The sequence below is a fragment of the Sorex araneus genome, chromosome 3, assembly GCF_027595985.1.
Source record: "Sorex araneus isolate mSorAra2 chromosome 3, mSorAra2.pri, whole genome shotgun sequence".
NCBI classification, from domain to species: Eukaryota; Metazoa; Chordata; class Mammalia; order Eulipotyphla; family Soricidae; genus Sorex; species Sorex araneus.
Window position 1 is genome coordinate 61,672,945 of NC_073304.1, and position 13,641 is coordinate 61,686,585.

Sequence of the window (13,641 nt, forward strand, 5' to 3'; positions counted from 1 at the left end):
AGCAAAGAGGATTCCTGAATTCTCAGAAATTAGCAAAAGGTCTCCTGAATTCTTCTTCCTAAATTGAGACTTAGCTACATCTATTTGTTTTCTTGAGACTCATCTATTGTCCTGGGATAAAAGATTATTTTAATAGATGAGGATTAGAAGAAGTTTAACCATACACTGCTGAAAGTCAAGTTCATCTTTTTATTTTGTAAAGTGCTGGTTTAAGAAAGTTTAGCATAGAGAGGACTTAGTTGAGTGCTTCCAGTTTTCCACTATATTGCAGTAGTTATACTTCAGTTTTACACCATCACAAAGTATTATATTTTCAATGCAGAAAGAATGTTTAGAAATAACAGTAAAACACAAAGCAAAACCAACAATATTTACCTATCATTATACCACTTGATATAAATACTATTGTCTTTTTCATACTTTTCACTTTTTGTTTGTTTTGTTTCAGTCCCTGTATCCAATACCCAGTTTTACATATAGGGATTACTTGGTTCTTTATTTCCTATTTCAGAAAGGATTCAAGGTCACTTATGTTCTCAAACTAACTGTGCATGATTTTTATTGGATATGACTTTTATTGACTATAAAAGAAGAAACCACAAAACACTCAAATAATTGAAAAATACACTACTTAGGAAAAGCACTATATTCTAGACTCCATTCTATAGAAGTATTTTTATTAGCATATTGATACTATCTTTTAAATCTCTGATTATGAATATTTTTACAAAAATAAGATTACACTTTCTATGTTGCTCTATCATTAGCTTGTTCATGGGCATTTAGATTATGCTACATTCTCGGCTGTTACAAATACTGCTATAATGATCTTTCAATGAAGTTAATTGCATGTCTATTATTCTTATCACTCTATGTCAGTCTATTAGGTAGTTTTCAAGAGTCAGTGGGAGAAAGGGGGGCAAGAGAGAGTGAGAGAGACACAGAGAGAGAATTACTCCCCCCTGCCTTGATCCGCTTGGCCTTCCTGGAGAAGTGCCTGCCAAAAAACCAGCATCCACCTGTGAATAATTGTGTCCCACATGGCTACAAGGCAGCTGTCAAGCTGAACCTGAAGTCCACTGATCTGCACAGCACTGGACTTGATCCCGCCACCTGACATCTCCTGACCATCGCCTCAGGCTGGGGAAAGGAATTGCTTTTTGCAGGAAAGGAAAATCAATCCTGATCTCTGCACACAGTTTTCCCAGGTTCCTTATCTATGCTTGCAGTAAAGAACTAAAGGAGGAGAGATGAACAATGAAGTAAAATAGTTTTGTTTTATAACTGTGGGAAAGGTGGGAGCAAGTGGAGAGGGGGAGCGGAGAGAGAAAGAGAGAGAGAAAGGGAATGTGGGCTTCTCTGGAGGAGAGATAGTTCAGGGGACCTCTAAAGTAAGTCCCCCACTTGGTTATGATCTATTGCTGAGGTGTTGTCAAAGGTTTTTTTTTTAATACACTTTCAACCTTATTAGTCCCTAGAAAGCTCATTAGCAGAGGCTCCTATCTAACTACCTGCCTCCCTCAACTCTGACTAAAACAGCTACCCTAACAATCAACATCTTAGCTTTTCAAGAAAAAATAATTGATTGCTTGTTTAAATCCCAAGTTGGAAGTCAAGGATAGTGATAGATTTTGCTATGCCCAGTCATTTAGGAGCTTATCCTTCGTCTCATCTTTCATCTCATAGATGATTTAACTTGTCCTTCCCTTGTCCTTCCCTGCCTTCAGCCCCTACTTGGGAAAATCGACAGAACATAGGGAAGGACCATTTACAACTTTCTCAGCAAGCTGCATCATGTTCATTCATAACACACTGGGAATCACTAGTCACATGCCTCTATTTTCGAGTCCAGGTGTATGCCAGGAAGGAAAACAGAACATAGATATTAGACAGCAGTAATAGCTCTCATGACATGTTTACTAAACTTTACATAAATAAACATGGAATCACTAAGAGGCTAGAAACACTTTGATTTTTGATAATGTCAAATTATTCCCTATTAAAATAAAACCAATTTTATATTTTACCAACAGTGTATTGAGTATCATGTTTTATAAATAAATGGCATTTTAATTGTTTTAATTAGAAATATTTGAAAATGTATGATCCTGAAGTGTCTTATTTTTATTGCTGTGGACCCATCCCAAGTGGTGGAAGTGGACATGCACTTCCCAGTGAAACCAAGACCTCAAGCATGCAAGGCCTGGACTTTATAAATCAAGTGAGCATGCCCCATTCCAGACCTTGAAGTTTTGCTTTTATTTATTACTGTTTGTATTTATGTATGATTATTCACTTGTTTTATAAATTATGTATTGTTCATTTAGAGAGTATCTTTTCTTCAAGTAATTTACATTTCTTTGGTTCAATGCTTTTTTTTTTGTTCAGTGGTAATTTTCTTTTGGGTTTTTCCATCTTATTTGTTAATTTATAGTTGGTATTTATAAATTGTAATTGTATTAAATTTTATGATATAACACTTACCAAAAACCAAAAGTGATGAGGCTGGAGAGATAGGAGAGCAAGTAAGGTGTTTGCCTTGCATGCACCCAGATCCAGTTTGATCCCTGCTGGTACCACATGTAGTAACCCTGTGTGTAACCCTGTGTCTTACCAGGTGTGATCCGTGAGCTCACAACCAGAAGTAAGCCCTGAGATTTGCTGGGTGTCACACAAAAGCCAGGTAAAAAAGATAGCTGAATCTTATTTTTCTGTTTTAAATACCATGATCACAGTAGGCAAAAAATTCTTTTCCTTCTAATTTAAATACCCTTTTTACAAGTCTCTGTGAAGTAAAGCCTATTTCATACCTATTTTTTTTTTTTACTTTTTGGGTCACACCCAGCGATGCACAGAGGTTGCTCCTTGTTCATGCACTAAAGAATTACTCCTGGCGATGACTGGGGGACTATATGGGATGCTGAGAATCAAACCCAAATCAGGTGCATGCAAGGCAAATGCCCTACCCGCTGTGCTATTGCTCCAGCACCTTCATATCTATTCTTAATGAGACAATTCTTACAAAATACATAATTGCTGCGGCATGTGGAATTGGTTAAACTACACCCAAAGTATAATACTTATTCATATATTTGTAATAATTATATTCCTGTATGTAAGCCTCCCTGCAAAAACAGTAATTCATTTTACTTACTACTACTATAGAATTTTCCTTTCCCAATATCTCCAAGATAGCTGAAAATACAGAAGCATTAATTAAAAAGTATTTTTTGTCAATGTAACCAACAAAATTTAGTGTAATATACAATGGTGTTCAATTGGTAGATGATGTGCAGCCAAACTTCAATCAGATCAGCAAACCCCACCTTCCTGCCCTGCCAGGGCCATTCCTGTACTGGGCAGACATTTGGATGTGCTGGTCCCTGAGAGCAACCTTTTGGTTCCTGGCCTCAGTTGCATTCCTGGAATGTGAGAGGTCGCTAGGAATCCTTCTCTCTTCTGGCCCTAGCTGAACTTCCATCCTTTCTTCATGGCTACTGGTGCCATCCACAGTGACTGAAACTTGGAGATAGTTTCATTTTTTAACTGCAAGGAACCACGCACAGGTAAGAAACACACACACACACACACACACACACACACACACACACACACACACAGAGAGAGAGAGCGAGAGAGAAAATACAAGCACTTCCCTTTTCTACTTAAGACTTTTCTGGCCTCAGCTAACATCAATTTCTTTCAGAACTGGGACCTTCATCTTTGTCTATCTCTACTAAATCTTTTGTCAACTCATTACATTCAAACTATTATGTGAGCTTATTTTTAGAGAAAATATGGTTATAACTAAAAAGAAAAGAAAATGTTTAAGCTGACAGCTGCTTTCCTTAGTTGCTGTAGGAGAGCTGCTGAGTTCCTCTTGAAGTGAAAACTGCTCTTTTGTTTGAGAAAGCAGTCAAAGGGCTTAGTTAATTGAGCAAGGGAAGTCCCAGGGAGTCTGGGCTGGAGAGGGTAAGGCTAAGATAGAGCCAAATTTCTCTGCATCATAAAGTTACAGGAATTTGGGAGTGGGTTCCTCCCACCCCCACAGGGCTGAGGAGCTCCAACCGTGAAAGAGGAATTGAAAACTAAAAGCTTTCTTCAAATCTAGAGCCCAGATCCCAGACATACCTAGTGAGAAGGCTGTCAATAAGAACTCCTTGAGGTGGAAATTAGAAGGTAACTTTAAAAATAGCATTGGCCAGCAATTACGTTTTAAGTGGGTCCCTGTTTTATGCCATAACTCTGCTGTATTTGCATATGTAGCAATGAAATTCAATAAAGTACTACAACTCAGAACGACATTCCTATGAAGAGAGTAGTGTGTTCGTATCTGAGCAAGGAAAGTTCATCAACAAATTGTGTTAGAAAACTGGATAGTCACATGCAAACCAATATAACTGGATTTGTATCTCATACCATACACAAAAATTAATTCAAAGTGGATTAAAGACCTTGTGATTAAACCCACATGCATAAAATACATGAAGGGAAATAAAGCAGAATTCTCCAGGTCATGAACTTGAAAGATGTTTTTATTTGATCACATCAGAAAAAATAAAAATAAATTAAAAAATCAACAAATGTGTCTACATCAAGTTAAAAAGATTTTACATGGTAAGAGAAACTCAGGGTAAAATTTAAAAAAAAGAGACTATGGAATGGGAGAAAATTCTTGTCCACAATATATCAGATAAAGTGTTAATATATGATACACAATAAACCCTCAAAAAGCTCAGTAACAGCAGCAATAACAACAACAAATAATCTAACCTAACCAGGAAAATAAGGAGAGAAGATGAATAGACATGGCCACAAAAAAGACAGATGGACAACCAATGGACAAAAATTTTTTTATCATTGTTTATTTTCAGGGAAAATAAACAATAAGATATCATTTCATTCATATGAGTGAGAATGGCAAATACTAGAAAACACTGGAAACACCTGGTATTGATAAGAATGTAGTGGAAAAAGGTATACTCATCCATTGTTGGCAGGAATGCTGTCTGGTTCATCTTCTGTGGACAAAATATACATGTATATATATATGTGTGTGTATGTATATGTTTACATGTGTGTGTATATATAAACACATATACACTTATGTGTGTTTATATATATACATACACATATATAACCAACAGGTGCTGCCCAGAGATGCAGGCAGGTGCAGGGCTGGACTCCTTGAATCAACTGTGTAGATCTGGCCAGTACTTTCCGTACATGAGCAGCACTTCCATTCACAAGGTGCGTGACGTGTTTGCCAGCATGCAGATCATTACAACATACCACCTGCACAGCAGAACCTGGCAAGCTCCCTGTGGCATATTCTATATGCCAAAAACAGTAACAAAAATGGACCTCATTCCCCTGAACCTGGAAGAATCCCGAATATGGCACCATTGAGAAGCTCAAACAAGGAGAGGCTGCTAAAGTCTAAGGGATGAGCTAGGCTGCCAAAATGAAGAGCTAAAATGACTGTCTGCACTTTTAACACACATATGCTGGCATTGGAAGAATCCACTGAGGACCTGATGGTGCAAGCGTGGAAGATGAAGTATGATGTCACTGGATTGACCAAGACGAGAAGGTATCGATCACATCACGCCGTTTTTGACACTAGAGAAGAGCTGTTCCTCAGAACATGTGACAGGAGAGGCGTCGGTGGTGTCGGGGTCTTAGTCAACAAGAACTTGGCCATGAGCATTGATTTATTCGAATACCTAACAACCCAAATCGGATGCTTAATGTTTGCATAGATGTGGCTCACTGCTGGCAGTTTTAATGCCAATATAGGACCGAGTAGGTTGCTCGAAGAACTCCACATTGGGACTCATGGCCTAGAATGGAACGAACAGGGTGAGAAACTGAGTTCATTATGTTGACCAACACCATCCATGGTAACTCACAATTCCAGAAGACCAAATCTAAACGTTGGACATGGGAGTCTTCTGGTGGACAGTTCCACAACAAAATTAACCACATCATATTCAGTCGATGGTTTTGCCTGACTGATATTGCTGTTGTCTCAAAATTCCAAATGGGATCAGACCACTGTCTCCTTTGTGCAAAATTCTACTTCACAGAGCAGGGAGAAAGGACTGCAAAGTTTAAGAGAACTCCCAGAATGACCACCAACTGGGAGCTCTTTGGCACTATTGTGGAAATATGGGAAGATGCCATCATTGACAACATTGACGAGGAATATGATCAACTGGTTCAGGACTTCCATGATTGTGTGAGGAATACTGAGAGAGAGAAAGCCACAAAAAGAAACCTGTCTTCAGAAACTCTTGAGCTCATTCGCCAATGTGGTTTGGCATGAGCCTCAGGCAATCAGAAGCTAACATCTGAGCTCACAAAGCTGTGCAGAGAAGCGATAGGGGAAGGCCTGAAAAAGAGAAGAGCAGCAGTGTTGGGAGACGTGGCAGAAGCCGGGGAAAGTCTTCGCAACGCTCCTCTGTCCTCCAACTAAAAGACCAAGATGACTGCCCTCTGACGTCCTGATGGATCTATCACATCTTCCAGAAGGGCAACAGAAAAGGTTATATACAACTTCTACTCAGATCTCTTTGGTAGCCACGTCCACCTGCCCACATACCAAACTCTGCAGGGTGGATATGTCATTCCCAGCGTTCTCCCTTCCAAAATCCAACATGCCATTTTGTCAGTAAAGAAGTGTACAGCACCTGATCCAGACAAGGTCAGACCCGAACACCTGAAGAATCTGCCACCAGTACTCGTCCATACACTGGCTCGGTTCTTCACATGCTACCTGTCTGAATACAGGGTTCCGTCCCAGTGGAAAACCAGCAGAACCATTCTGTTGTACAAGAAGGGTGACATCCATGACATTGGCAACGATTGCCCAATCTGCCTGTTGTCCGTCATCTACAAGTTATTCACGTGAGTCATCCTGAATAGGATTGGCAGAACACTAGACAAAGAACAACCATGTGAGCAAGTTGGCTTCCGAAAAGGATTCAGCATGATAGGCCATATCCTCATGGTGACCAAGCTCATTGAAGTTTTGCGAGAGTTCAAGATGCCGCTCTGTCTAACTTTCATTGATTTAAAGAAGGCCTTTGATTCTGTTGAAACTGAAGCGGTCATTGAAGCCCTAGCCAAACTGGGCATTCAAACTCAGTACTTCAAGATCCTCTGTGAACTGTATTACGGATTCATCACCAAGATATCACCCTTGTACAAGGAAGTGATCATCGAGGTAAAGAGAGGGTTTCATCAGGGCCATACCATTTCACCGAAACTCTTCAGTGCTACCCATGAGGACGTCATGCGACGTCTGGAATAGGAAGGAATGGGAGTGAAGATAGAGAGTTGGCAACTACACCACCTCCGGTTCACTGATGACATAGTTCTAATAACACCAAACATTAGCCTGTTTAATATTTAATATGAAGATCTCAGAGTATAGTTTCACAATTTCTATTTGCTTTTTTTGGTAATAAGACCAAGTCTATCACACACATATATTGTAGTACTTCCATTAACGTTTTAAAGAGTATGACTCATCTAATATCGGTTGATTTTTATTAATTCTTAGCAATTTTAAAAAATTCTTCCATAGCTTAAAATAGTCATGAAATATTTTTAATTTATAAAGTGAAATTAGGGAGCTAATGTAGAAACAGATTTTATTCTGTGTATTCCTATATCTTTTTCAAATGCCTAATTTTGCTTAAAATAAAATTCACAGAAGTAATCAATTGTTCTAGACTCTAATAAGAGGACCTATTGAAGGGTTTAATATTCTAATTTTATTTGAAGAGTACCTACAAGTTTACTTTTACATTTAGTCAATCTAACAATTTTAGAATTTTTTTTCTACTCTGGCATAAAGGTAGAAGTCTTAGAATTACTTCATTAAGGATATAACTGCACATAAACAGAAAACTCAAAGCAACTCTTAAACTTCATATATTAATAATAGCCAATTATTCTATGATAGACAGAGTATTATGTTGTTAAACCAAATGTCTTAGGATAAGATAGTTGGAAGTTCCTGCAATGAAATGAAAATGGAAGAATTGGTAGAGATCTTAAATTATTGGATTAATGTAGTATTTGGGTGAGGTGTGGGGTCTATTACATTGGACCAGTAATGCAGTGAAACCTGAAAAATGAGCATCAGGAATGAATGGATGTCTTTTATTTCCTGGACATTTCTTAGGAAATATAAATGCACACATTATAAGAAACTATAAATGCAGCACTTAAAATGTAGTACTTAAAATGTAGGTGGAAGGCAATGGGGCGATCATTTGAAAACAAGGAACATTAGGCAAACGTTCAGATGCGGGGGGAGAGAAACCTCTTCAGATATTACCATAATTTTCTATAAATTTCTAGTGGCTCTAGTAGTTACAGAGTTATTTACATATTTTTATGCTCTGAAAATTAAATGATACCATTTTTTTATTTTCCTGTTAATTTAAGAAAAGAACTAATCAAAGATCATTAGAAATTTTTTGAACTAGACACAGATACAAATTTTTAAAATTCTAATTACTAAAGATCAAAATCAAAATCCTCTATATTTTTAGTTGGCAGAGCAGATGAGCACAATAAATAGCTTATACATTTTCATGGGCTTGTGCATTAACTAAAAATACTACCAAAAAAGTCTAACCATCTATAGTTTTAAATATATTTACATGTCCAATCCAACCTTGGGAACTCAGTAAAACACAAATTCAGATTGCAATCCAGTTACAATGCAAACCTAGCACAAAAGCCTTCTAATGATCTTTGATTAGTTCTTTATTAAATTCATCAAGGGAGCAAAGAAAATTTAATAATCTTCACCAGTTGTCATCTTTCTGATTAGAGTTTTGATTAGAACTTTCAGCTTTTATTTTCTCCTTGCTAGCCTTTGCCAGAGCATTGCTTTTGCTTTTACTTGAAGAGGAACAGGCAGCTGGAATATGTTAAGTACTCCACATTTGTTAATATTCCCTAAGCATAAATGTCAGAAGTGTATTGAGGGAGAAAGTGAGCACAAAGTGAGAAGAACTTCTCCACACCACCTAGCCAACCCCTTCACATTATCAAACATTTCTTCAACAGTTAACTTTATGCTTTTCCCAGTTTCTTTCCAGGAAAGCATTCGCTTGCCGTTTACAGTGATTTCCCCTTGGGGTTTTAAAGTGATTTATTTTTCTATTCTGTTAAATTTACAAATAAAAATTGTACTGGGGTTTGGTTAGTGATACTATATGTATTTCATATGTGAAAGAAATGGGATTACAGAAACCGCCATGAATAGGTATTTGAGGAATGCCCATTAAATTGTTCAGAATAAAGGACTCTGAAAGGTCACTCAATCTAGGATAAAAGGAGTGAGATGAACAATAATGATGTTTACATTTTTCTTCCTCATACAGCATGTGGAAGAATAATGACATTCAGATTTCTATATAGTACATTTCTTCCTAGTATTCACAAATATTGCCTCAATTATTTTTCTATCATTGCTGAAAAGTAGGAAATGTGTAGCTATTATCATCTCCATTTCCTATTATATCATATCATGCTATTTTAGTACCTGATACCTGAAAAGAAGGGCAGCTAGATAGTGTGTTTATAATCACACTCAATCACCATTAGACCTCAGCAGTGGAGAGAGATAATAGGAAGGAAGGAAAGAAGAAAATAATGAAAATGCAAACATAGGAAATTCTTAACCTACAAAAATGTGTTCCAGAAGTTCATTTATTAAGCTATTGTGTGGACCAAAAAAATCTCTATTTCCATGGAAACGATATTATAATAGGTGGTTAGCCCATCACAGTCTATTTATTTATGTAGTTAAAAATACAAGTACTTCAAAAATTATAGTGGCAGAAAACCTGTTGGAAATATTTGTCATATTGATTGCATAGAAGGTTAAATAAACTTTACAGAATAACCTAGTCATTGAATATCTATTCTTAGCCCCAAACTCAGTACTTTGGACACAAGGATACTGACTGATGCTGTGGCAACCACTCAAGATCTGAGATATTCACAACCAAACTCACAGTCAAAATCACAGAACCTCAAAAGGGATTCATTGATAGTTTATCACATGAGTTATTTCCCTCTTTTTTTCTGTCTTATTCTTGTGAAAAGTCACTGTAGTGTCAAACAATTCTTCAGTAGCAATAGGCCCTTCCTCGTGATTAAGCCCAAGATTATTACCAAAACCTACTGAGTATATACAACATTCCAGTCTCCACAATGCTGATCAAAATACTAAAAATACTCATTTTAATCATTAAAATATTACAATTTGGATGCAAAAATGTGATATATATTAGGATCAGAGTGTATTTAAAGAACGTCAAAACCATGTCTAATTTTACCAACTCAAAGAGCAAATGAAAATTAAACTAAAAGGAATTGGTTGAATCTGTTGTCAAACTAATTGAAGTTTCTGCTCAGACTACTGAACTGAGGACATTCTTGTTGCTTCCAAAAAACTGGTGTCAATTCAAACCATCAACTAATATATATTAGTCACCTTATATTTTCAAACAATAAAATGCTCATTTCCAAAATTAAATAAGCATAAATAAAACCCCTCAAGGATCAGAAAATCCCAGACCTTTTTTTTTTTGCTTTTTGGGTCACACCCAGCAATGCACAGGGGTCACTCCTGGCTCATGCGCTCAGGAATCACCCCTGGCAGTGCTCAGGGGACCGCTGGGATTTGAACCCTGGTCAGCCGCATGCAAGGCAAACGCCCTACCCACTGTGCTATCACTCCAGCCCCAATCCCAGACCTTTTGAAAGCACAGGCTCACTCTCTCAAAAGACAATTCTCTTCTTCCAATATAAACATCATTCCTAGGCCCAGTTAAACATTCTAGACTTTATAGTTCTGTTTTTATGGCATCCCAATAATATTTCTTTTATAGAAGTTAATATAAAGTATAATAAATATTGTCATTTGCCTATGAATCTTAAAGGAGAACTATGTTTTATTATTGCATCTTCAGTACCTGGGCCATAGCAGAAGGCCATTTAAAGCATAAGTGTTGGGGTAGAGAGATAGCATAAGTGGGTAAGGCACTTGCCTTGGGCAGAGCTGGCAAAATTCTTTAGCCCAAGGGAAGGTCTATAAATCTCATATAATAAGGGTAATTTTTTATTGTTCCCTATTCTTTCTTTTTGCTTTGCTTTTTTTGGGTCACACCTGGAGATGCACAGGGGTTACTCCTGGCTTTGCACTCAGGAATCACCCCTGGCGGTGCTCTGGGGACCATATGGGATGCTGGGAATCGAACCCGGGTTGGCCATGTACAAGGCAAACACCCTACCCGCTGTGCTGTCGCTCCAGCCCCTAGTGTGCCCTATTCTTAAAACTTTCTAGCAATCATTTTCAAACCTCTCCGAGTTTCTGCTAACATTATTTCACTGCATGAGTTCAATCTTCGGCACCCTGTATGGTCTCCTGAGCACTGCCCAGGATTGATTCCTGAGTGCAGAGGCAGGTGAAACCTCTGACATCACAGGATGTGACCCCAAAATAAGTACTCTCCCCCCACCTAAATAGAAGTGTTAACATTTTCCCCAACTCTTCACGTTTCCTTCTATAATTGTAGAGCCCCCACTTTTCCTCTAGAAAACTTTTCTCTCCCACCTGGGTCTTCTACTTAGTAAAATAATAAAATTAGTAATTTTATTCAAAAAGTGGAAGTGCACAGATGTGCTTTATGTTGCTCTCTCAGACCCAGATAGGTAGAAAGACTGATAGAACAAATCAATAAATTAACCTCTTTCACACTCTTCTTTCTTTTATTTCCCCACCCCACCCCCCATTCTTATTTCACTTTAAACTGTCATTGAATACAAAATCACCAACAAGAGAAATAGAGTAAACACTTCTAAACCTCAAAGTTATTCTGGTCAAAGTGGATGACAGAAATAGATGAGTTTGAAAAATTCAGATTGTATCCGGTCCTACTCACTCCATTTTATTTAAAAAGAATTTGTGAATAGATATACACATAACGATACCCTAGGAATCTAAAATATCATTAATAATAGTAATGCATTTTTAAATGTTTTTGTATATAATTTTATACAATCAACACGGACTTTTCAATGCTATTCTAATTTATATTACAATCATATATTTCGGACATATACCCACAGGTTTAATTTAAAAAAAATCATTTGGGCTCAGGGAGATAACTCAAGGGGCAAGAGTTCATACTTCTGTGTGAAGAAGGCTTAGGTTCAATTTCCAGGCTGGCAGGATCCCCAAACACCACCAGGAGTATCCCTTGCGCACAGTCAAGCATAACCCCAAAACTGAATAAATAAACCCAGCACTCAACTTGTAAAGCTGAAATCTCTCTGGCTGAATCAAAAGTGAGGGTTAGTACTCTCTTCTACTAATCAGTTTTATTTAGAAGAGAATTTTAATTTTTTTGTGCCTCTGTTTCTTCATATGCAAGACGAGAGGGTCAGGTTAGATGGAGTCAGATGCTTTAGTTGAGAAGGTTTATAGTTCTTCTCTTTGACCCATGGGAAGGTTTATAGTTCTAATATAATTGGGGTAATTTTTTATTGTGTCCTATTCTTAAAATCTTCTACTATTCATTCCAAATCTCTTCGAGCTTCTGCTAACATTTTTTTACTGCAGTGGACAATGCTTTAGTTATGCTATTTATAGTTTTAGAAGATCAGGGTATATGATCAGGATAATGGCAAGGAATTTCTGTAGTCACGTAAAAAGTAGAAAATAATGTAATAATATTTCACAATTGATTTCTTAATAGCTAATAATTACAGGTTTTAGTGAGCGAACAGAAGGCATAATTTTTTTTTTGGTTGGCTGTTGATGGGATTACACACACCTGGGTTCCTCTGCCAGTACCTTCATCGTGATTGTAAAAGAGGGACATTTTTGGCATAGCTAAAGAGAAAAGAAATGGAAACAGTAAGTACATTCCACTTTATAGAATGTAGACAATGTATAAGAAATAGAACCTGAGAATTGGTCTATAAAGTTAAGCTTACCATTATGGCCAGAGTAGTAGCACAGCGGGTAGGGAGTTTGCCTTGCACCCGGCCGACCCAGGTTCGATTCCTCTGTCCCTCTCGGAGAGCCCGGCAAGCTAACGAGAGTATCCCATCTGCATGGCAGAGCCTGGCAAGCTTCCCGTGGAGTATTAGATATGCCAAAAAAAAGTAGCAACAAGTCTCACAATGGAGACATTACTGGTGCCCGCTCGAGCAAATCTATGAGCAATGGGACGACAGTGATACAGTGATACGATGGTGGGAGGTGGATGGGAGTGGGTGAGGTAGATGTTATATTCTGATGTGACAGTGGGGGAGAGGGGTAGTGCTGTTGGAATATTGCATTTATAAAACTCTATTATTAGCAGAACCTGCTGCCTAAAATAAAAGAGAATTAAAAATAAGAAAAAACATTGATTTGACTTCCCAAAATTAGTCCATTCAATGAAAATCGTAGAGATAAAAATACATCACGATTAGCAAAGAAGCCACTGAGCAATAACAATTCTGAGCATCAAGTGCAGCAATTCTAACATTAAGAGCTTTACCTCCAAAGTACCACCATCATTGTAACTTCAGAATCATATGATTCACGTGCCTGGGAAT